Source organism: Dermacentor variabilis, chromosome 2 (assembly GCF_050947875.1).
Source record: "Dermacentor variabilis isolate Ectoservices chromosome 2, ASM5094787v1, whole genome shotgun sequence".
Classification (NCBI taxonomy): Eukaryota; Metazoa; Arthropoda; class Arachnida; order Ixodida; family Ixodidae; genus Dermacentor; species Dermacentor variabilis.
In genome coordinates this window covers 132,511,987-132,535,970 of record NC_134569.1, presented here as the reverse complement: position 1 = coordinate 132,535,970, position 23,984 = coordinate 132,511,987, and the positions used below count along the sequence as shown (strand labels likewise).

General features: G+C 50.0%; 1 protein-coding gene across 1 annotated transcript in view; it reads right to left on the bottom strand.

Moving 5' to 3' along the window:
- Positions 1-23,984, bottom strand: part of Pgant5 (polypeptide N-acetylgalactosaminyltransferase 5) — a 388,718-nt gene that overhangs the window by 86,882 nt on the left and 277,852 nt on the right. The window contains exon 4 of the mRNA XM_075682004.1: positions 22,306-22,480. The gene's annotated coding sequence lies outside the window, so the exon portion shown is untranslated. The remainder of the gene's footprint in view (positions 1-22,305; positions 22,481-23,984) is intronic.

Genomic DNA, 23,984 nt, shown 5'->3' with positions numbered 1-23,984 from the left:
CCAGGTGGTGGCGGATGCCGTGGCTGCCGGCAACTTAGCGCACGCGCACGCCATTTTCCCTCCGCTCCTCTTCCACTTTCTGCCTGATGCTTTCACTATGACCTCCTCCTCCACTTTCTTCGTCGCACGCACTTTCATCTACCGCTGCTATCCGCGTTCCTTTTATCTTTCGCTGTGCTCATTCGCTCGGTTACGCCGACGTACGACGCCGAGGCACGCCGACGCTCAACGCAGGACCGGGTACCTAAAGGCTGTTTAACAGGCTGCAACTGGAGCGACGAGAATCGGTCCAGCCGCACACGTCGCAATGCGACGTTTAGAGGGCCCATTTCACATGATAGCTATTTCAACAACGGGACTGGTGCGACGCCTAAAGTTGCTTGCTGCTAGGTTTTGTGGCACACGCTGCATAATTCCTTCAATGTAATGAAGAAAAAGTGTACGTTATAACATTAGTCATCTGTCTTTATTAGGGGGCAAATAATGCGCGTCTTTTGTAATTTAGGAACGTTTTGAAGATTAAATTGGTTTTGCAGTGCGCAACGGCGGTTTCTGAAGTTCAGCGCGAAAAGACACAACGTACGTAAACAACAGCTCTTTGCAGCTGGTTGTTCAGCGTTGTGTGTTGTCTCATGTGCCATGTCCATGCCGTCCTGCCTGCGTTACAAAAATGTTACAAGATGACCTATCCCACATAGCTACTCTCACTGCACACGCAGTATAGGAATTCGGCTGCAGCGAAGTCGTCAAGTCAGCGCAACGAGATCCTCGCCTTACCCGTGCTCAGTGTTAGCTTCTAGAGAAATGATGCGTCCACTGAATCGTAGCAATCGCTACAAAATAATTCCAATTAATTAACGAGTAACAATTAATTACGTCCCTCCACCTTTCGGATTTTCCGCAGAACTATTACGTCAAACTCTTGCCCTTGCTTCGAGTTGTCTATAAATTGGACTTCGCCCTGCCATCGGCTAGCCGCCTGGTTAGCTCAGATGGTAGAGCGGCTGCCCCGGAAAGGCGGTGGTCCCGGGTACGAGTCCCTGACCAGGACAAATTTTTCTTCAACTGCGAGGCTTTTTCTTTCGAGGAACACGTATGGGTTTCCTTTGTAGCAAGTGCTACGATTGGGTGGATGTCTAATTTTCCCTTTATTAATTACTTCCCTCCACCTTGCGGGTTTCTGCAGAACTATTACGTCAAATGATGCGTCTATAGCGCTCGTGAGTGCGCATATAAGCGGTGCCTGCCCCTAGCCATATTCTTGCACCACACGCAACAACAAGCACCAACCCGAAAACTTAAGTCTGCCAATGAAGAAAGCGGCAAATGATCTGTGAGTGATTACTGAACGTGGAATGGAAATTGTGTTCCGAAATTCAACCTTAGCGCCAGCCTGGTTCGGATGCATCGCGGAGCGTGCTGCGTCCCAGCTAACTTTAGGCAGAGTTTAAAAATCTGCGAATGCCACGTAGCTGGACGAAACCAAGGTAACGTTTACCGTTGCTCTCAACACTCAAATTATTTTTTCATTCCGCCTAATTAGATAATTAACCTTAATTTATAATCAAATATTATAATTAGATGAAAAGTGCCAATCACAAAATTGTAGAGGGACATGAAGAACTCGCGATACAGCTTTCTGTTGCTCAATACGTGCTACAGAAAAGTTTTTCCGAGCGTGAAAGAAGCCCGCGAACACACGTAAAATGCCTCGAGTGGCCAGCCGCGCGGCAATTTTGCGTGCACGTCATAGCCACAGTGGCAGGTGAACAAATTGAAAAACAACCTCGTGGTTGACAGATCTGTGCTTTCTTTAATTCTTGACTTTTTGTAGGTAAAAATTGCAATAGATGAGTGTCACAGCAAAAAAAATTGTTTGTGGCCCTTTACTGAATAAACTGTACATTGTGCATAACTGCAATGCAGGAATTTCTTATAAAATACCGGGGTGAAATGTTCTTGCAAGTAGCATATAGTACTTCATTACTTATTAAAGTAGTAATGACGGATGATATCGTTACATGGGTTTACACCGTAATAAATGTGATCGCAAACTTATTAGGAACTGTTATTGGAAACATGTTAGGCATGGGTATTTCTGCCCACATGATTAGCTGTGCCCGTGCAAGAACCGTTTATACTTAAAGGATGCAGTCATTCACAGCAACGGACGCAAATGGCTGACTTCACTACACAGTTTTACTTTTTTACCTCTCTCTCTCCCCCATATATATATATGTAGCGTGTCGCCTTCCACCCTTTCATTTACATAAGCACCGGCTGCCTGCCTGCTTTTCGCGTTGTTGCACAAGTTTTACATGACGCTGCAGGAGGGTCATTGTGTCACTATATATAAAGCAAGCCAATAATGTTATGTAACTGCATATTTAAGCACCGTTCAAAGCAAGGCTTAATACAGGTGCACCATGGATACAGAGTATACAACATATTCAAGGTTTATTGGTTTCTGTGCAGGAAAAAGAACATCCATCAGAGAAGATATAGAACTTAACCTGCATGAAATATTCGAAAACAATTTGACGACGCTGTTTATTGAAGCCCCGGAGTTAATTATGTTATCGCAGCAAATACACTACGATAGCCTGCACGTTTGGCATGTCAAATTTGTAAAGGAAAATGACAACCTTTCAAGATGCATCGGGAAATTTAGGCGTGAGAACCGACAGGAAAGAATGCAACTAAACGGTCGCGCGTTTAGCGCAACTTTGAAATTTCGGATACCTTGTTGTCTTGTCATTTGCGCCAGCCCGAGGTTGCAATTATTTAAACTTCTCCGAACGCGCAATTTTTCTTTGCTACCCAACAAAAAAAAAAAATTATGACGACTCCAAGAGGCCAAGTCGTCTCGTGGGGATGGAACACCTCGTATATAGTATCGACCACTCGAAAACGTGTGTCCATTGTATGAAAGCCTCTAACCCTACAGCTAGAATAGAACGGGCAGAACTTTCGAAGTTAATCAACAAGCGTAAGACAGCTGACATACGGAAGTATAATATGGATAGAATTGAACATGCTTTCAGGAACGGAGGAAGCCTAAAAGCAGTGAAGAAACTAGGAATAGGCAATAATCAGATGTATGCGCTAAGAGACAAAGCCGGCAACATCATTACTAATATGGATGGGATAGTTCAAGTGGATGAGGAGTTGTATAGAGGTTTATACAGTACCTGTGGCACTCACGACGATAATGGAAGAGAGAATAGTCTAGATGAATTTGAAATCCCACAAGCAACGCCGGAAGAAGTAAAGAAAGCCTTGGGAGCTATGCAAAGGGGGAAGGCAGCTGGGGAAGATCAGGTAACAGCGGATTTGTTGAAGGATGGTGGGCAGAATGTTCTAGAAAAACTGGCCACCCTGTATACGCAATGCCTCATGACCTCGAGCGTACCGGAACCTTGGAAGAACGTCAACATAACCCTAATTCATAAGAAAGGGGACGCCAAAGACTTGAAAAATTATAGACCGATCAGCTTACTGTCCGTTGCCTACAAACTATTTACTAAGGTAATCGCAAATAGAATGAGGAACACCCTAGACTTCTGTCAAGCAAAGGACCAGGCAGGATTCCGTAAATGCTACTCAACAATAGACCATATTCACACTATCAATCAGGTGATAGAAAAATGTGCGGAATATAACCAACCCTTATATATAGCTTTCATTGATTACGAGAAAGCGTTTGATTCTGTCGAAACCTCAGCAGTCATGGAGGCATTATGGAATCAGGGTGTAGACGAGCCGTATGTAAAATACTGAAAGATATCTATAGCAGCTCCACAGCCACCGTAGTCCTCCATAAAGAAAGCAACAAAATCACAGTAAAGAAAGGCGTCAGGCAGGGAGATACGATCTCTCCAATTCACAGCGTGTTTACAGGAGGTATTCAGAGACCTGGATTGGGAAGTTGGTGGAGAATACCTTAGCAACTTGCAATTCGCTGATGATATTGCCTTGCTTAGTAACTCAGGGGACCAATTGCAATGCATGCTCACTGACCTGGAGAGGCAAAGCAGAAGACTGCGTCTAAAAATTAATCTGCAGAAAACTAAAGTAATGGTTAACAGTCTCGGAAGAGAACAGCACTTTACGACAGGTAGCGAAGCACTGGAAGTGGTAAGGGAATATATCTACTTAGGACAGGTAGTGACCGCGGATCCGGATCATGAGAGTGAAATATTCAGAAGAATAAGAATGGGCTGGGGTGCGTTTGGCAGGCATTCTCAGATCATGAACAACAGGTTGCCATTATCCCTCAAGAGAAAAGCGTATAACCAGCTGTGTCTTACCAGTACTCACGTACGGGACAGAAACCTGGAGGCTTATGAAAAGGGTCCTACTTAAATTGAGGACGACGCAACGAGCTATGGAAAGAAGAATGATAGGTGCAACGTTAAGGGATAAGAAAAGAACAGATTGGGTAAGGGAACAAACGCGAGTTAATGACATTTTAGTTGAAATCAAGAAAAAGAAATGGGCGTGGACATCAGGAGATGTAATGAGGAGGGACGATAAGCGATGGTCATTAAGGGTTACGAGCGGTATTCCAAGGGAAAGGAAACGCAGTAGGGAGTGTTACGTTTCGCCTACGACGCGCGGTTTAGCCGGCGCGACTGCAACAAAGCGGCAGACATTTTGGCCCGTTCGGCGTCGCCGCTACGCTCCCCGCCAAGCGCGTCCAGGCATGTTCCGATGCCACGTGTCTTCATGTGCGTGTGTGAATGTATGTGCCATTGTGCCCGACCGGCGGCGATACGACAGCAGGGGTCACCTTCTCCTCCCAGCCATTGTGCCCGACCGGAGGCGATACGACAGTAGAAGTCACCTTCTCCTCACAGCCATTGTGCCCGACCGGAGGCGATACGACAGTAGGAGTTACCTTCTCCTCCCAGCCATTGTGCCCGACCGGAGGCGATACGACAGTAGGAGTCACCTTCTCCTCCCAGTCTTTGTGCCCGACCGGCGGCGCTACGACAGTATGCGTCACCTTATCCCATTGTACAATCACGTGCTCGTCTATTGAGGGGTTCCTTCTTGCCCTCAACTGCGAGAGTATAAAAACAGCTGCCCCCGGACGCACAAATGGAGGGCTCCGATTTCTTCTGTTGAGAAAAGTGCGCTCCCGTCTCTCTACTTCGGTCAACCTGACCGCCAACTCTTTGCGATGTTAAAATAAACAAGTTGTTTTGTTGTTACCAGTCGACTCATGCTTTGCCGGGACCTTCGGATGCTTCCAGTTGTACCCCAGGCCGCCAGGCCAACGCTACCCTTGGGGCTTGCGACCCAGGTACAACCACGGGCGTCAGCGCCGAGTTCCCAACAGGTCGTACCATCGGTGCGACCACAACAACCGTTGCCATCGGTGGGATTCAAACAGGAGCGGCAGAAAGTTAGGTGGGCGGATGAGATTAAGAAGTTTGCATGGACGACATGGCCACAATTAGTACATGACCGGGGTAGTTGGAGAAGTATGGGAGAGGCCTTTGCCTTGCAGTGGGGCTAACCAGGCTGATGATGATGATGATGATGATGATGATGAAAGGTGTGTCTATAGAACTCAAAGCGAACGTGAAGATGCCCCTCATTCGCTACGTAGGATGTCAATGAACGCATAGACATGGGAGAATGGAATCTGCGGTACAAGTTTTTTATTCTCCCTTCGCGTACGTACTGGATTCGGCAACCCACGTCTCCGCGCATGCAGTTGTTGAGCGAGACATCATTGCCCAAAACAGACCACGAAATAACTCTCGCCTCAATATCGACAGAAAATCGCAGCGATCGCTGCGACGTTGCGCCCAACTGATGGACAGTGCAAGTGCGATTTTCATCGCATGCGATGAAAATCGCATCATGCGAAACAGGCTTAAGAGCCGTGTTCAGTAAAATTCACCGATGATTACGATACTCCATAATGCGAAATTGGAGCGCAGCTCTGTGTTTTCATTTCGCGATATATTGGCTAGCGCGCACACTCTGTCTCATGCGGCACGTTGCAAACGGAGCGAAGTGTGGCGCGACTGCCTCGCTAATCGGGAGATCGCGAGAGCAAGCACGTGGGATGACGCGTAGGCGCGATTCGCAGCAGCCGCCGCAGACAAACCTCCGCTCACGCAGAGCTTTGTTTCCACACAGACAACGCACATTACTTTGGCGCCATCGAGCAGCCATTGTCGCCGCAAAGCCCCTCGTGCGCGGCACTACGCTTCTGACGCTTTCGCCATAGCTTCCTCCTCCGCTTTCCTTATCGCTTTCTTCGCTCTCGCCGTTTTTTTCATCCCCACTGCGCTCCACGTTCGCTCTCATCTGTCGCCGTGTTTGTTCACATGGTTACGAGGCAGGACGCCGACGCTCGCAGCGGGAACGGTTGCCCAAGAGGTGCGCTCTAAAATCCCATCAATTATTACTATGCACAAGAGCGCTGCATATTTGCATGGCATTAAAACGCCGGGCCGACAAGAAATTGTGACTCCTGCGTGTCCACCACCGAAAAACCGATGGTACTACTGATGCTCCGGGCAAAACGTAGGGCGAAGCCGCTACAGGAAGTGGAATTCTCATTACGGTTTCACCGTACGGCCTACTATATATGACGGGGTCAAACGAAAAGTTAAGGAAAACAAACTTCGTTTGGGCTCCTTTCATGTTAAGTCAAACACTCGAACGCGAGGCGCAAACAAGGATAGGGCGAGTTAAAACACTCTGCTTGGAATAAACGTCAAACGGTGAACCAGACAGAACAGCACCAGAGATGAGAAACAGCGCAAACACGGCGGGGATAAATGTACGCCCGACAGATGCAGCGGGCAGCGCCCTCAGAGAAACCTTCTGCCTTACCTCATTCCAGACCTCCATGGTGAATGGCAAACAGGTGAGGGGGGGGGAGGGGTACTACACGGCGCCCTGCGCGCCCCGTGCCGAAAAGCGGTAGATTTTTTTCGTTCGCTCACTTTGTCATGGAAGTAAACACGCTCTAACAGAAAGCTTACGGAAGTCACAGCCTTCCGCCTTCCAAGCACGCACGCACGCACGCGAAACGACCATGTTTTATTTAAACAGTCAAGAATAAGTTTACACAGGTGGTAACAGTGTTCAGCAGACGACAAACGAACGAGAGCTCGCGCACATGCACACGCGAAGACACACACAAATGTACCGGCGGCAACGCGCGTAGAAGGAAACCCATCTGAATTGCCAATCGGTACCTGATGACAATGCACACGCAAGAAGAAGCTTTGCGCCGGTTTCGTGTGCGTGAACAGAGTTTGATCCACTGATCGGTGTGGATCAACAAATGCATTTGCGAACATATATATATACAGATATGGGATCAGTAAGGAAGAAATCTGTAGTCACCCTAGTGTTTCGTTCACGCGCCAGCCGTTCGCGGAAATCCGGAAGGCAGATCGGCATTGGAAAATCAGCACAGAATCAAGGAATACCGCGAACAGCAAAGGCTGAGTAGCACGTCCATTTCACTCTTACAATTATTGCTGTTTTTTTCTCCCTCTCTCTTTTTCGAAGACTGCTGGTCTGCACTTCCGACCTGTACAGCGATCCGAAGTTATCGTGCGAGGGCAAAAGAAAGCTACCGACTGCTCAAGTATGGCGACTTGGCTGTAATTGCGACAATTTAATCGCTCGGTAGACGCCAGGCCCGAGTGAAAGGAGGGGTACGGTTCAAAGTCCTAAAAATAAAGAAATAAGGAAAGCTAAAAACGATCCTCGCTGCATGGCAATCACACGATTCCAAGAAAGAAGGAGAAGGAAGAAAGGCGAAGTAGTATTTCTTTTTAATACAGGTCGAAGGAAATCGAGAAAGAAAGAAATATGGGAATTGTCGTTCTCGGCAGAAAAAAATGAACGGGACTGCTGGCCCGTGACCTCTTCTAACGATCCATAGCAACATTTGTATCTTAAAGTGGCTACACATAAATTTCGACTTCGTTAAAGAAAGAGCGAGGCACCCCCCCGGCCGCATCGAAGCTTCCGACATCGAAAGCGCTGTACGACGAAAGAGTCGGCGCACCCTTTTACCGCGAACTCGAGGCGACATATGGAAGTCTCTATTCAATCACAGAAGGGAGATAAAAAAAAAAATTAAGAGGCGCAGGAAGACTGAGGGGGTCGCCAGTTCAAAGGCGGCTCTTCTTGTGCCCCGCGGAGAATAACGAGAGCCACTTGAAAGCACGAGCGCGCCAGCGCTGAGAGAGCAAACCGAATACACTCGTGTGTGTTTGCACTATAGCAGCATGCACGAGCGGCTCGTTACAGCAAATGTAACGCAGAATGGCGGAGCACATCACCCGCGCCCCAAACCACAGCTGCCATCGAAGCAGCTGGGCGACAGACGTCTTCTCCATTAAAAAAGAAAAAGAAGGAAATAGAATGAGCGTGCAACGCTTGCACTACATATGCGCCACGTTTTCCCCAATCGCCGGTCGGTCAAAGGCGCTAAAGGGGGGGGGGGGGGGGGGGGGGAAGAACCCTTTAGAAGTGTCGCACGCGGGACATGCCGGGGGGGGGGGGGGGAGTGAGTCGAAATGGTGGCGCCGCGGGCTTGGCGCCCAAGCTGAAGTTCGAACTCCGGCCGCTCCTCCTCCAAACATCCTTCTTCGAAAGTGTCGCCTTCGCGAGTCCAATTATTCGCCGTCGCAGCGCGCGCCGAACCATTAGACGCTTTGCGCGCGTGCGGTAGCGGTGAGTGCGGGGGGGGGGGGATTGTACTGAAGTGGGGGAGGGACGAAACGCAATTAGTCTAGGTGCCGTAAGGCGCCGTTCAATCGGCGAAGCAGCGCGAGCGACAGCCAGACCGCCCCTTCCCGACACGTCTCCCTCGTTCCCCCTCGCCCCCCATCTCCGGCCTAGCTCTCCCCATTTCCATCTTTTCCGCTTCTTGGCTCAACCAAACCTAAGAGCGACAGTTCGGTGCAGCGGCTACCTCGCGCGACGTTTTGAGTGGCGCTGTATATTGACTCACACGCACTTCGTTCGGCGCGCTCTATCTGCAGAGCGCACGCGCGCGCGTTTCTGCGAGAGCCACTCGCCAGGGAGTGACGCGCAGAGGGCGCGGGGCCTCTGGCGCAGATTGATTCCCGAGCGCCACTGAAGCCTCTTTGCGCGACGGAAGTGAATTGAAACGAACGGGAACGCACTCAAGCGGCTAAGAGATAGCACATCGCTGCGCGCAACGTAACAGTCCGCGAGGGCCGAGTTAACGCAGCGTACAAAATTACGTTCAGTTGTAAGGAGTCACCGATACAGCTTAGGAAGTTTGTGATACAGGAACGCTAAATATCGCACGCCCTCACGTTTGTCGGGGTGCCATTTGTACGAAACGTCCATATATATATATAATGTTGTGTGTGTGTGTGTGTGTGTGTGTGAGAGAGAGAGAGAGAGAGAGAGAGAACGGAATCGTGCGTGTCTGAGAGTGCAGCGTTCGTCGAAAGTGAGTTGAGGCTGAGAAATAACATGTATCTTTGTAAAAGGCATCCCCGCCCCAACGCACACCGACGCTGTTTTTTCGAAAAAATAAAAAAATAAAACGGCAGCACCATGCCTTCTCGTTCCAAGAACTCATCACACGATCTACCTTTTCCCACAACGTTGCGGCGGCACGAATGCGTAAGCCGAGAGGGGAGAAGAGTAAAAAAGTCTTGTTCGCGGAACACAACGTATATGCAAATGATGTGGTTGTAGCAGCTGGAAAGCGAAAACGAGCACCCCTACACGCACGGCGAACAACTTGCGTGATGAGGAGATTAGGCGAGGCAGTCAGTCCTGTGCTACGTGAGGGGCCAGGAAGCGGAATTCTACACGCAACGACGAGGTTGAAGAGAAACGCCGCCCTGCCAATGATATACGTAATTACATATAGCACACGCCACAAGTTAGGCTTTCAGTATGAGAAACACACACACACATGTGATGATCATATGTGCCTATCTTCTATGCTCGCGTGCAGCCTTGAGAAACAATATTCCATGAGAACTGGATGTAGACGCTTTATAGATTCAGGCACACGCGAAGTGTGTGCAAGTGTTGACCTCCAAGGAACACGTTGCAGGTGGTACCTGCCCTACGCCAAATTACAGGAATAATAAACAAATTGCTGCGGCGACTCAGTGGCTGTACCCTTCTGCTGCTGCGCGCGAGGTCGAGCGTTCGATGCCCGGCGCAAAGCCGGTGGCCGCGTTCCCATTAGGGCAGCGCGCAAGAATGCTCGTGTATACTTAGATTCAAATGGATGTTAAGAAAATTTACTCAGGGCGTCAAAAATAATCTAACGCTTTCCCCTATACGGAGTGCCTTTAAGCTGCAGTGTTGCTATGAGACATTAAGCTCGATGAACCGTTTGCATGAGGAATAACAATAAGGTGCGAATTTCAACCGCGTTCAGCTGACGGGTCAAACACACATTCAAAGGCTACGTGTATTAGTCGCGCATTGGCCAAACACTGCTCCGCATAAATGAAAATCAAAGCAAGTTCTTCAACTCAATTATTAACCACAGAGAGTATATAAATATATAGCAAATAAGAAGTGAACTGTTGATTGCGTAAAGAAATAATATACTAGCGAATAATTTAATAATTGGTTTGTTTAGCTATTCACAACGAAAACTTGCTCGAGCGTATAGAAAACGCCACTATGGGCTTTGTGCTAACATTTTCGTGCCTAAATCGAAATTTTGAGGTGTCCAACTCGGCGTATCACTAAAACGAAACGTTAGGTTAAGCAAAAAAAATTTTCGCCGAAGTTGGCAACCTGGATCGATAAGTTGTAAATTCTGGAATAAGGACGATCGAGGTAGCTGACCGTGACCAGATGCTCGGTCAGCCAGGAAAAAAAATAAAAGGAAGAAAAAGCGCAAGAACGAAAGGCGCGTGGGGACACCACAATGAAGTTCCTGCACTAGGTTTGCTCGACGTCATACCATTTTGACCGCGTCTGTTCGGAAATTGCCAACCGACGAAGAACGGTTACCTTGCATTTCAAATGAACCAAAGGCTCAACCGAACGCGTTTCTGGAATTTTTCTCTGACCAAAACCCGGTCGATGTACGAGAAGTTAATTTCAAAAAGGTGGCTTCACACAATGCGCTATCGACGCCGCGGTTCGGTGGCGAATTTCGCTAAAAGGAGGCACGCGCCCTCAAGTTTCTCCGCTTTTAATAGTCAACCGTGTTCAGTCAAGTAAGTGCAGTTTAACTTTTAAAAGGACACTTAATCAATACAAGTTAGTTTAGCATTGCTTTAGTATCAAATTCGTCTAGCCAGCGACATGAGACAAAGGTAAAAGGAAAAACAAACAAAAATTCTTTGCTCGCACATCCTATCAAAAAGGGGGTATATACCTAGGGCGGTAGTCAACGTAGCCACGTTGAATAATTCATGTCGCTGCTTACCCGTGACGTCATCGTTGCACGGCCAACACGTGTTTTCGAACGCTTCCCAACGCGAGGGTGCACCGCCCGAGTGCAGGGAGGCTCGGGTGTGCTGTTTTCAGTCTGCAAGTCGTTATAGTATGCACAGTCACCAAAGTTGACTACGGCCGCTTCAGGTGAAATAAATTGAACAGAAAGTGTGAAATGTTTCATTCTATTATTAAAGTGTGCTACAACTCCTCGGGTTGTGGAACACTTTTTTGATTATATTGCTACATGCTTACTGCGCTTCTTTCGGACGATGCGCGCGGACGCCCCGAAGAAGACGAACTGCTCCTGGGTCTCGAGCTGTCGGCTTAACTGGCCAGCGCTGCAGCTGTTTTTGTAAACATACACCGTAAATAGCCTTCAGTGTTTCATCCCTCGTTCGCGTAACATTTGGTGGAGGTTGGCGTTCCCCGTCCTCGCCGCGGAGCTCCGCAGCGGATGCACCGTGCAGCCTTCCACCATGGCTCTCCGTGACGTCACCTAGTCTGCATCTACACCTGCGACAACTACAACTACGACAACTACAACAACGACGTACGTCACGGTTACCAAGCCCCGCGAATCTTGAATATTCTGCGGCCAAGATAATGTTGACCATGGGGACTGGCTCAACATGTATAAGCGTGAGACCCTACCACAACGCTAGCAAATATTCTACTTGGGCGGCACCACCGCGTGTCTGCTTGCGGACACACGAGGGCGAGCTGTGTAGCTGGGATGCCTTAATAATAATAATATTTGGGGTTTTACGTGCCAAAACCACTTTCTGATTATGAGGCACGCCGTAGTGGAGGACTCCGGAAATTTTGACCACCTGGGGTTCTTTAACGTGCACCTAAATCTAAGCACACGGGTGTTTTCGCATTTCGCCCCCATCGAAATGCGGCCGCCGCGGCCGGGATTCGATGCCGCAACCTCGTGCTCAGCAGCCCAACACCATAGCCACTGAGCAACCACGGCGGGTGTAAGAAAAGAGCTTGCTATCAGAGTGCCGTCTTCCACTGAGTCATACGTCTCGTACACACAAGAAGGCGTGCTCGCCCTTTGTCAGAATGTCGACGACAAAATGGTCGACGTTGGCAAAGTAGGTCACGTCCTCAAAGGGAGCGCGGACGACACGTTCATCTTGTTGATCTACAACAATGTTTCCACCATCGACGTCACTGTCAAGGAATGCCGCCGCTTCGAGCTGGCGAAAAGCCGCCGCGTCATTGTACACTTCTCTCGTCTCCCTAACACGGCTGCGACGTCATCCTGCATCGACCTTACCACTACACCCTCCCGACAATGAGAACGTTACGACTATCGTTCGCCGTGAGCTCGAGGATGCAAGTGCAACCCCGTTCCATCCACGCCCACTTGACCACACCATTAATTGACCAATCAGCGCCGTCGATGTTCCTCATTCAGGCAGTTGTGTGGCGAGAATTCGCCAACCTTGGTTTTCCTACTGCTTGCTCTGTTACCCGACCTGACGCCGGACCAGTGCCGACTGCTGCGCCTCGCTGCGATCTGTATTTTTATATTCCATAACTCTACTGAGTGGAGAACTGCGGATGACAAGCGCGTCTGCTTCCGTTGCCACCGAATTGGCAATGTAGCTCGCCACTGCTGCACCTCCTGGATGTCCCTGCATCGGAGCTATCTTTCCCCTTCGCCGTATAACTCCCACCTCTGACGTTCCTGTTAACGACACTCGTCCCGCTCGCTCGACATCACCTCAGCGCCGTCGGACTTCGTCGCCTCAGTCGCTATTCGTCGCCGACCAATTATGGTCCCTCTCGGACGCAAAACTAGACCATGCAGCTCCTAGGACAGTGCTGCATTATTTTAATCGCGCCGAAATCCTCCACTGACGCTCCCAACGAATGATGTTCACGTCGACAGTGTGCCTTTGACGCCGCTAATTGATACTGGAGCCCAGGAGTCTATAATGAGTGCTAACCTCCGTCGTCGACCGAAGAATGTTCTCACGCCTACGCGAGCCGTACATGTCGATGGCAGCAGTGTCGGCGTGAGTGGAATGTTCACCGACCGTACAGCATCGCCGGCCGCCACGTTCTTCTTACAAGGCTGACCAATTGTCTCCATGACATTATCCTTACACTAGGCTTTCTTACGGCGCATTCCGCTCTGATCGACTGTTCTACCGGTACCATTTGCCTCGAACTTCTTCTTCTCCCTCACATTCGTGCCGAATTCCCGAACAACTTTAGTACGACTGCCTTCGTCCGCTTGCCGCCACCTAAAGCATTGACTTCCGTCGATTTGATACTACCTTTCCCTGTACCCAATGGAGATTACGTCGTCACACCTGTTCCTGATGCGCTTTTGATGCGCTATATCACTGTGCCCCACACACTCGAAACCGGTGCCGATAACAGGACATGTCTCCCCATTGTCAATTTTGGCCTGACCAAGCAGGTTCTACCCCATGGCATAACGGTTACCGCGCTGCGTGCTATGGGAGGTGGCCACGTCACGACCATTTCAGCAGACGTCTGCTCCGATTCTTCACAATGTACACAGGATGCAATTTGCCGCGGCGCAGCATTTAGTCCCACGATTGCTGCGGACCTACTGCCTCAACAAGCAGCAGTTCTACGCCGTCTTTTGGTTTCCTACCGCGACATCTTCGACCTCAACAATAGACAAATTGGTCAGTCTTCACTTGTTAAGCATCACATAAATACTGGCGATGCTAGTCCGATTCATTGCCGGCCATATCGAGTTTCTACATCAGAGCGTAAGGTTATTCAATATGTTGAACCCTCGTCAAGCCACTGGGCGTCGGCCATTGTGCTCGTTAAAAAGAAAAATGGCACGTGGCGTTTTTGCGTAAATTATAGTCATCTATACCGAATTACCACAAAGGACGTCTGTGCTGGGGTAATTTCTTTTAGATGTTTCTTTTAACCCCTACATAATATATGTACCTTGCCCCGTCTTGAAGAAGCCCTCTAGTGTCTCCGCGGTGTCAAATATTTTTCCTCAATAGACCTTCGGTCTGGTTATAGGCAGATTTCTGTGGATGAAAAGGACCAAGAGAAGACCGCGTTCGTCACCCCTGATGGTCTATATCAATTCAAAGTTATGCCGTCCAGTGTATGTAGCGCCCCATCAACGTTGGAACGTATGATGGACTCTTTGTTTCATGGGATAAACATATCTGACACCTAGACGACGTTCTTGTGTTTTCTGCAGCATTAGAGACACACCTTGAGCACTTATCAGCTATTCTCTAAGTCTTCCGCAAGGCTGGGCTTAAAACTGAACCATTCTCTCCACGCCACCTATACTGGCCCACTTTGACTCGTCCTCTTCTACAAAGGCCCGTACCGGTGCCAGTGGTCACGGGGTCGGTGCCTTCTTAGCAAAACACCAACGGGAACAAGATCATGTAATCGCCTACGCTAGCCGCCTCCTCACAGCAGTGGAGCGCAACTATTCGATTAGAAAGCGTGAGTGCCTGATTCTCGTCCGGTCAGTTTCAAAATTCCGCCCGTATACTTGTACGGCACGCACCTCTCTGTAGTCACGTATACCATCACGCGCTCTGCTGCCTTTCGTCACTCAAGGATCCGACCGGCCAGCTTGGTCGCTGGGCTCTACGGTTACAAGAATATTCCTGTGGTAGTGTACAAGAAACTGTTTATCACGTTATCCAGTGGATGAACCACCCGCCGCGCCTGACTCAGATGAAGACGCTCTTGCGTTTTCTCCGTTTCTCAACTACTCCACTTCGCCGACGAGCAATTGACGTCGTGATGCCACCTTGTGCGTCATCACTGATCGCTTGGAATCTTCGCCTTCCGATTCGTCCCTTCACTTGGTTGTCCTCCGGAATGGTGTATTATACCACCACAACATTCGCGCCGACGGTCCTGCCCTAATCCTCGTCATTTCTAAGCATATTCGGTTAACTGTTCTTCATGAACTTCAACACTTACCAGCCGCCGGTCACCTCGGCGTCTCCCGCACTTGCGACCGTATTCGTCGGAGATTATTTTGGCCAGGCCTTGCTTGCTCCGTTCGGATATACGTTGCGGCGTGTGAGAAATGCCAGCGCCGAAAAACACTACATTGACGCTCCCTGCCGTGTGCCTTCAACCGCGCGAAGTCTCATCGGAGCCGTTCTTACGCGTTCGCTTGGACTTTCTTGAAACTCTCCCTCTATCAACGTCTGACAAGTGGGTCGCTGTGGCGACAGATTACGCCACGCGCTACGCCATGACCGGAACGTTTCCAACAAGCTGCTCGACAGATGTCGCCGATTTTCTTTTACACGACGCGATTTTACAACATGGATATCTCCACACCAATTGCTCCACCCCATGTCACCTTTGCACACAATTCGTCGCGCCACGACTCTGCTGGTTATTCCCCGTTCTTTCTGTTGTTCGGCCGAGAACTCAGATTGCCATTGGACACATTATCCCTTCCATCCACTGCAGCAGAGACCAGCGAATATGCCCTTGACGCCATCACCAGGACAGCCGAAGTACGCGAAATTTCCCACGCTCGCCTCCTGACCTGGCAAGAGAACCAACGGCGTTTGTACGATCGTCAACGCAGAGACGTGCCCTGGATCGCCTGGATCCCTGGTACTGCTGTGGTCCCTGACCCATGACGTTAACCTGTTATAAAAACTCCTGTCTCGGTACACAGGCCCACATGGAGTGCTGCATGCCTGTACTCCAGTTACGTATATGATATCCCCCCTGCCAACTCCAGTGCCTCCAGTGACGTTCTGCATGTCGCGCGCCTCAAATCCTATTACTGTCCTGTTAAAACCGATATTTGGACGCAGCAGGAGTGCGCTTCTGCCGCAGGGGATAATGGTATGTGCATATTGCCTGTTTCTTTTGGACGATGCGCGCAAGCGCTGTGACGAAGAAGACGAACTGCTCCTGGGTCTCAAGCTGTCGGCTTAAGTGGCCAGCGCTGGAGTCGTTTTTAATACGACAGCGTTAAGGGCCACGTGTCGCAGAAAATCTGTCGTCGGCGTCTCGCATCGACCGTCTTCTGAGCGAAAAATCATTCCGAACAACGCACACCCAACCCCGCAGGCCCTCCCGTGTAGCGCAAAGACGTTACTGAAGTAATTGAATTTCTCAAAGTAAAATGCGTACGAAAAATCGTAGAATACGACTTACACACAATCTACAGACATGATCGCGTCGGACTGTAATTTGAACATACGAGAAAACGTAATTCCATTACGCGGAAGCTCAAACAGAAATCTCTTTTCCAGCGTTTCTACCATTCATAGAGCGACGCGCCCGGCTCCTTGCGACACCATCCAGATGGCGCTCGCCAACGCGCATCTGCGGGTCATGCAAGAGGCTGCACATTTCTGCCAGCATTTCTGCCAGCAAGCCCGCCCCCCATCGTGCATAGCATTCACTGCCAGCGCTTCCCGGTAAACATTACGGTTACATAAGCTGCAGTTGCCGGGAAGCGTGAGAAGCAGTCAGGGATCTTTGAATGCTACCACGTTGCACTCTTAAAGGGCGACTCCGGCGATTTTTCGATATAGGTTCTCGTGTGCACTCTGGTTATCTGTGCCAAACAATATGGTTCTAAGTCATTAAGTTTTCCTGAAAATGAATGTCAGATATTGGTTGCGTTCCCGACTCATGACTTTTTACTGATCACCCTGCGTTTGTGACGGCAGAGACTACACCACCACTGTCGCTGAAATCGCCGATGTCTAGCTCGGAAAATCTGGAAACGCTCCTCGTGTCGTCAGGAGACATCAGCTTCGCTTCTTCGGTGTTAGCGCCACGTGTACTGCGTGTTTACATTATGGTAGTGTACAGGTTCAGACGTCATCGGCTCATCATGACGTCACACGAAGCAGCTACCCGTTTCGGCATCTCGTTTATTGGTTATTTGAAATTATCGATGAATTTCTAAGCAAACTGAACCACCCTACTGGTGACAGGGATGTCAATGCCATTTGAAGATGACTCCTAATATGTTTAAAAATCGCCGGAGTTGCCCTTTAAAGGCGAAGCTTAAGCGTCCTCCAAATTTTTACATATGCACAGTGTAAATAGCCTTCAGTGTTTAATCCCTCGTTCGCGCAACAATATTCTACAGCGATACACTTTGCTTCTGCATCAGACTCCGAACAGAGGAACCACCTGCGTGGAACCACGCGAACAACGCGTTGTTCACGGTGCCGGTGTCAGCTGCTCACAGACATTGTCACCAAAAATTGGCACTAACAAAAGGCATTACAATGCACTAGTCGATCAACAGTCAACAAACATCGCTGCGCAAAACCACGTGCAAACCTCGATCAAAAAATACTATTAGCTACATCTCTTGTCTCTATTATACGCTTCACCACCAACCGACCGCGCAAAGGCACGTTCGTTCATTCCAAATATATCGGGAGCACCGCAACAACGTAAAATTGACGCGTGCCGAAACTTACCAGATGGCGGTATTAATTTTCCTGTCGCACTAAAGCAGCCAATCAGCGCGCGCCTGATGGCCGAGGCGATATAGTATCGCCGAAAGTGATCGCAGCCGAATACGTCCCCTATATACTAGGCGTGCTTCGCAGCTCCTGGCGCCATAATTACGGCAGGTGAAAGGCACTTTCACACAATGTACGCGGGTCTACGGCGCATCCACAAAGTAAATCGCGAAACGGCGCGGTATCGAAAACAACGCGAACGGGAGCAGCGCTAAGACGGCCGAAATGAACTTTCGCTCAGAGAGAGAGGCCCGCAAGGAAAAGCTTTGTCGAAACACTTCCTACTGGTTATCGTGTCCACAGACGACCGCCAACGAGGACTGCCGAGTCCTTTGTTCCGACGACTAACTGCCGCAACATCGCAGACAAAGCGTTCCCATTCAGGCCCGTTTCCGTCGCGCCAAACGTTTTCCCATACTTCTCCTTGCCTTTCTTTCAGAGGCCGACGAGAACATTAATTTCGGCGCCGTAAAAAAAAAGTGGATGAGAGATGCTGGTGTGGGCCTCTTAGAAACGCATGATTATCGAGTGTAGTGCCGCAGAGTACATATCGTGTTACCCGTACACTGCGCAAAGTTGACGCATGACGCAGTAGCTCGAAACAAAAGGCGTCCCGCCGCATGGCGACAGGCGAAACAGTACGCGCGTGGGAGCCTGGGACGGTGAAGCACTACACAGGGGCCGCGCTTGAAAAATAAATAAAAAAAAATATCAGCGGGGGTTATTTGGATACGGCAAGGCGAATGAGAGGGCAGATTAAAACAAAATTAAATACTACACGCAAACAAACAGGTTCGCAATAATAAAAAAAAGAACGCGGAAAACGCAGGTGTTCAAGCCGCTCCGAATCATCCCTGGCTTCACGGTCTGCCAGAGCACGCGTGTGTCAGCGGAGCTTGAAGAAAAGAAAAGTCGGGCGTTTGCATTCCGCGGGGGCACAGGGCTGCAGGGATCCGCAGACAGGGCAGGCAGCGAAGAGAAACCCGAGGAAAGGGAAGCCGCGCAAAGCGAAATTCCGCGCGCACGCACACTCGGCTCGTTCTGTCTCGCGCTCAGACCGACGCATAAATTGCACGGGCTGATAGACGCGCACACGCGCGTGCCCTTCTCTGCGAATGCGTCCGCGCATTTGTATACGCTCCCCGTGCCCCCGGGAGTTAACCGAACTGAAAGCGTAGCGCGACAAATTCGAAAAGCGGGGCCGCCGTTAAACGAGAGAGACGCCGCGTAAACTCGATAGGCTCGTGACGCTGAGGAATGATAAAAAAAGAAGGTGCGAAGCTACGAAAGAGAAAGGAATGCAACGCACGGAGTGAGAATTGAGCGAGCACTGAGCGGTAAGCATAGGAGGAACAGCGTGAGAAACACATACCAGCAGTTTTGAACGAACAAAGCACGTAACTGGAGACACGTGCGCGTGTGGATATAGAAGGGGGAAGGGGACAGTGAATCGAGGATTCCAGGCTTCAGGACGGGTAAGCAAATGTCGCGACTTGATGTTTCGATTTCCGAAACGCGAAGGTCGACGGCTCCCTCGCTAAACTGGCACGCTGTTACGATTGGCGCTTAGCGTTGTTATGCCCGGCATCCCTTCTCGACGATTAATGCTTCACCGGCGAGTGTGCAGCTTTGAAAGGCCCTTCACGCTGCATCGTCGCTTTCTCGGCACCAAGTAGCGGGCGACTAAATGAGCGTCACCAAATGACCCACGCAATGGGCACACCTTTGGTCAGCTAGAACCCGTGAAGCCGCCGTGGCGCCGCGGGAGCAGGCCCGGGTTCGATTCCCAGCCAGGCCGGAATTTCATTGCCAAATTTTCTTTTCAGAGCCATTAATTTGCTTTGTTTACAGGAACCTCCCTGAGAAATTCGACGTCAATCCGAGCATTTTCTGACGTGTTTTTACTCTTTGCGCAGTGGCCATTTTTGGTACCATCCTTCGGTCACGCAGACTACGGCGGATTTTCGCTCAATGGGGCATATAATGCTTTCGCAATAAAAAGAGGAGTGCAAGAATTTCCATTACTACAGAGCAAGCTGCATCGCGGCGAACTTAATGCCGTCAGCATCATGAGCACGAACGAGCAGCGCACCGCTAATGAAGTCAATTAAGGGGGGGTGGGCGCTTTCTATAAACTCCCACATTGAGAAATCACCGCAATAATTGCTCCTATCCCGAGTACAGCAAGAAAAAGAAGGGCCTGTAATGTCCAACGCCAACAAATTTGCTCCTCACAAATCAAAAACGCCTGCCTGTTAATTTAGCACTCTGCCCAATCGGCTCGTTAGTAGCAAACCGCTCAGCAGTCGCTGCACAGCAACGGTGTTTTGTCATTACCAGTGAAACCACCCTCCCCGCCTCCCCTTTCTATTACCCTCGCCCCTGGGGCTGCCGTACCGCCATTTTTTGCTAACGCGTATAGACCGGGTGCTGCAGATAGCTGATCAATGCGGCTTGCTGCATGGCTCTGGACAGAGGATCGTTGCCCAGACAGGGTGATCGATGGAGGCGAGAACAGATAACGCAGAAGCTCAGCTCCGGAAACTGGAGCGGCACGACAATGGCCGCAGGCGGCCATGATGTCCCTCTTTTGACGTGAGCCCGAGGCAGTGGCGTATTCATTGCATGAAGTATATACTGGATAATTTAATTATTGAGAGACAAGAGAAACGATATACGAGCGTACATCGGCTTGTTTGCGAAGTCTATTCGCACGTTTCTGATAAAGATATAGATAGTGAGAGAGCGTAAAGAAAGAGACCGAGAAGAAACGACACAAAGAACAACGTGATGCAGACGAGAGAAAATCAGAACTGCTTTAACTCCGTCTCGGTTGCCAGGCCTTAACTTCGCTTTCGCTTCCCGAACACAACACAGCGCCATATAGTTGCATGGCGCGCGGTGAAGAAGAGCGATCATGCCGCCTCCGCTGAGAGCTCACCACAGCGGGAACGCACACCGACATCTACATTCGAGCCGCGACCGAGAAACCGAAGAATGCGCGCACATTGCGTCACGAATCCCCCCCCCCCCCGCTTTAAAATTTCGTCCCTTGTTCCCTTACATTCGTTCCCGCCGAAACCACTTCGTATACCGCGCGGAAAAAGCCCCGAAACGGGAAATCCCGAACTCTTGCTGCAGGACAGCGAATGGGGCCGACAGAGACTAGCGAACGAAAAAGCGTCACAGAAACAAAAGGCAAGCAGAAAGGTTCCGCGACGCCATCTCCCAATATACGAGGATTCTGGAAGGGGCGTCGTCGTTCTCCGCTACAGCTCCAGCAGATAGGGAACGGGGAAGCAGGAAAACAGGAATAAACTAGAAGCCTTTTCCGGGAACGAACGGGGGGAGAAAAAGGGGAGACGCGCAAAGCATGCAAACTGCTTGCATTCGGCAGATAAAGATTGGCGCGCGCGCGCGCTCGCGTACTCGATTTGCGCCGACGACTTCCGCGCAGTCGGCGTCCGCGGCACGGCTTCCTCTCAAGAGTCGAGCGCAGGATCTTGCTTCTTTCCGCGACCTTTCTTCTTCCCACGCTCCCTCCATTTCCGCGAGCGTCGCCGTATCTTCTCTTCTGCGTCTTATTCGCTTCGCTCGTTTTCTCGAACGCTCGCCAGTACACCTATTTCTTCGTCCCCCCGACACGATCTCTTCGGGGACGCGAACGAAGAGCGTCGAGCAAAGGCGCGACGCGAACGTGGCATGGCACTCTCGAAGGCGCCCGCCGTCGAACGTGGGGTGGCTGGAGGCCGAATGCAATTCGGCGAGCAGGCGCTTTCGAAAAGCGCGTGCGCTGGCCCATTGTGTGTGGATCGCATCTCCCGCCCCCGCAGACGCCGCGGGAAACTTTACAACAGACACGGCTGCGCGCCTAAAGCGCGGGAAGAGACGAGAGTTCGGCGGCGGGAGAATTGGTAGTGTAGTCATGTACGGGAAAGCTCTCTATATTGCCGTTCCAGAAGCGATACAAATGTTTGCGCGAAGGGAGGTCACGTGAAAGCGGAGGCGAGAGGCGTCTCTCGGCACTTCTTCTCGGGGGGCGCCTCTTCGCGAAAGACGATGAGAAAATGCAGTCTCGCTGGGGATGAAATAGGTCGCTTTCCAATGGCCGGTGGAAACAACGCTTCGCGCGTACGTGGCCTGTGCATGCGATGAATGTGGAATAAAAAGCAGAAATTGGAAAAGTGACGGGAGGCTCGGCAACGACGTGGGACGCCATGACCGAAAAGGAATCAACAGGGCTAAACGTTGCGCCAGCGACTCCGTAGATTCAGAAAATTCGCTTACTTTGACAACGACCTTCGTCGGAGCTGCAACCGGTGCCAACATAAACCGGGCAGCAAGAACAGAGGCTCACCTCGCATGGAGGTCGGTGGTTCGGACCCGTTGCGGAGTCCTGCAAGGCGCTGCCGCCACTTCGTCGTCGTCGCCGCCCGCTACACCGCCGGGGCCTCCTCGCCGACCGACCACGGGGAGACTCGTCGACTCACCAGAAGCACCGGTTCACGTGCCTCCACGCGGTTATCAAAACACTGCGAAGAATAGGAAAGAAAACGAACGTGAGCATTCCACTTACGAGAAGTATATACATATATATATACTTTATGAGTCCGTGCGTTTACAAAGGAGGCCCCGTCGCTTCCTTTTCTCTCTGAAAACGCTTCAACCGCACTTTTGAGGCAGCAGCGCAGGAAAGGCAAAGGGCACAAGAACGTAAAGCTGTGGCTACCATCACTGAACTAACAAAATACGTAGTCATATTGCTGAATATACTATAGGGGCAGAATATCAGTTCCACAGAAATAAACTCAGTAGTTAGTGCAGCCTCACGGCGTCAGATTTACGCTCTTGCGCACTTTTTCCTGCGCTGCTGCCTTAGTATGAGTCGAAACAACTATTCCATCAATTCGTGCTCAGCTTTCACGCAATTTTTGCAGAAAGACAAGGAACGAAAATGGAAGAATAGTTAAGAACAGGCAAACTATGTCCATAAGCGTACTAAAGTTAATTACACTTTACGGAATACCAGAGAAGCGGGAAAGTCTACGACAGGATGGATGGATGGATGTTATGAGCGTCCCCTTTGGAACGGGGCGGTCGGTTGCGCCACCAAGCTTTTGCTATTATACTGCCGAACGTCCTACCTAGGTAAAAAAAAAAAAAAAAAGGACCCGCACGACGAATTCCCATAACCAAATTTTCTGACCCCCTATTGCAAACTTTGTTTTTGTACGCCTCCGTTTTTTTGTCGTTTCCCTACTTTTCTTCCACTAATCTTCCAATCGCCTCTTACTGGTCTCTATTGCGGACACGTTTACTTTGCCGCTGCTCTCGCTGAACCCAAGGGCTTCAAGGAGGCCAGTGGTGTCTAAATCGACCGCTGCGCAGATATCTTCTTATTCTAATAAAACAAGCTCCACAGTTTCCCTAGCCTTACCGCAGCAAGCACATGCTTCTTCCTTCTTATATCTCGCTTTATAGGTGCGTGTTCTAAGGCATCGTGATCTCGCTTCGAAAAGTAATGAGCTTCTCTTTGAGTTATCATCAACTGTTTCTTTCCCGATTTCGTTTTTTCCTCTTAAGTAACTACTCTTAGCAGCTTTCTTTTCCATTGCCGCCACCCACGAGATTATTTCTGCCTCTCTGACTTTCCGCTTGAGGTTTTTTGTTGCTGTGTTGCTCACCCTACAGGCCACATACTTGCTGGTAAGCTTCCTAGTATTTTCCCCCACTGTGAATAAATGTTATTCCTGTACAAATACCTCAACACTCTACCAGCCAATTTAATTTCTCCCATATTCCTCAGCCGTTCTTCATACTCAATTTTACTGCGAGCTTCCCTCACTTCAAAACTAGTCCAGCCCATATCACCCTGCACAGCTTCATTTGTAGACTTCCCGTGAGTGCCCAATGCGAGGCGACCCACTGACCTTTGGTTCCCGTCGAGTCCTGAGCGTACCCCTGATTTAAAGGAAACTGCATTTCCAAAAGTAAGTCCTGGAACCATTACACCTTTCCACATACCTCGGAGGACCT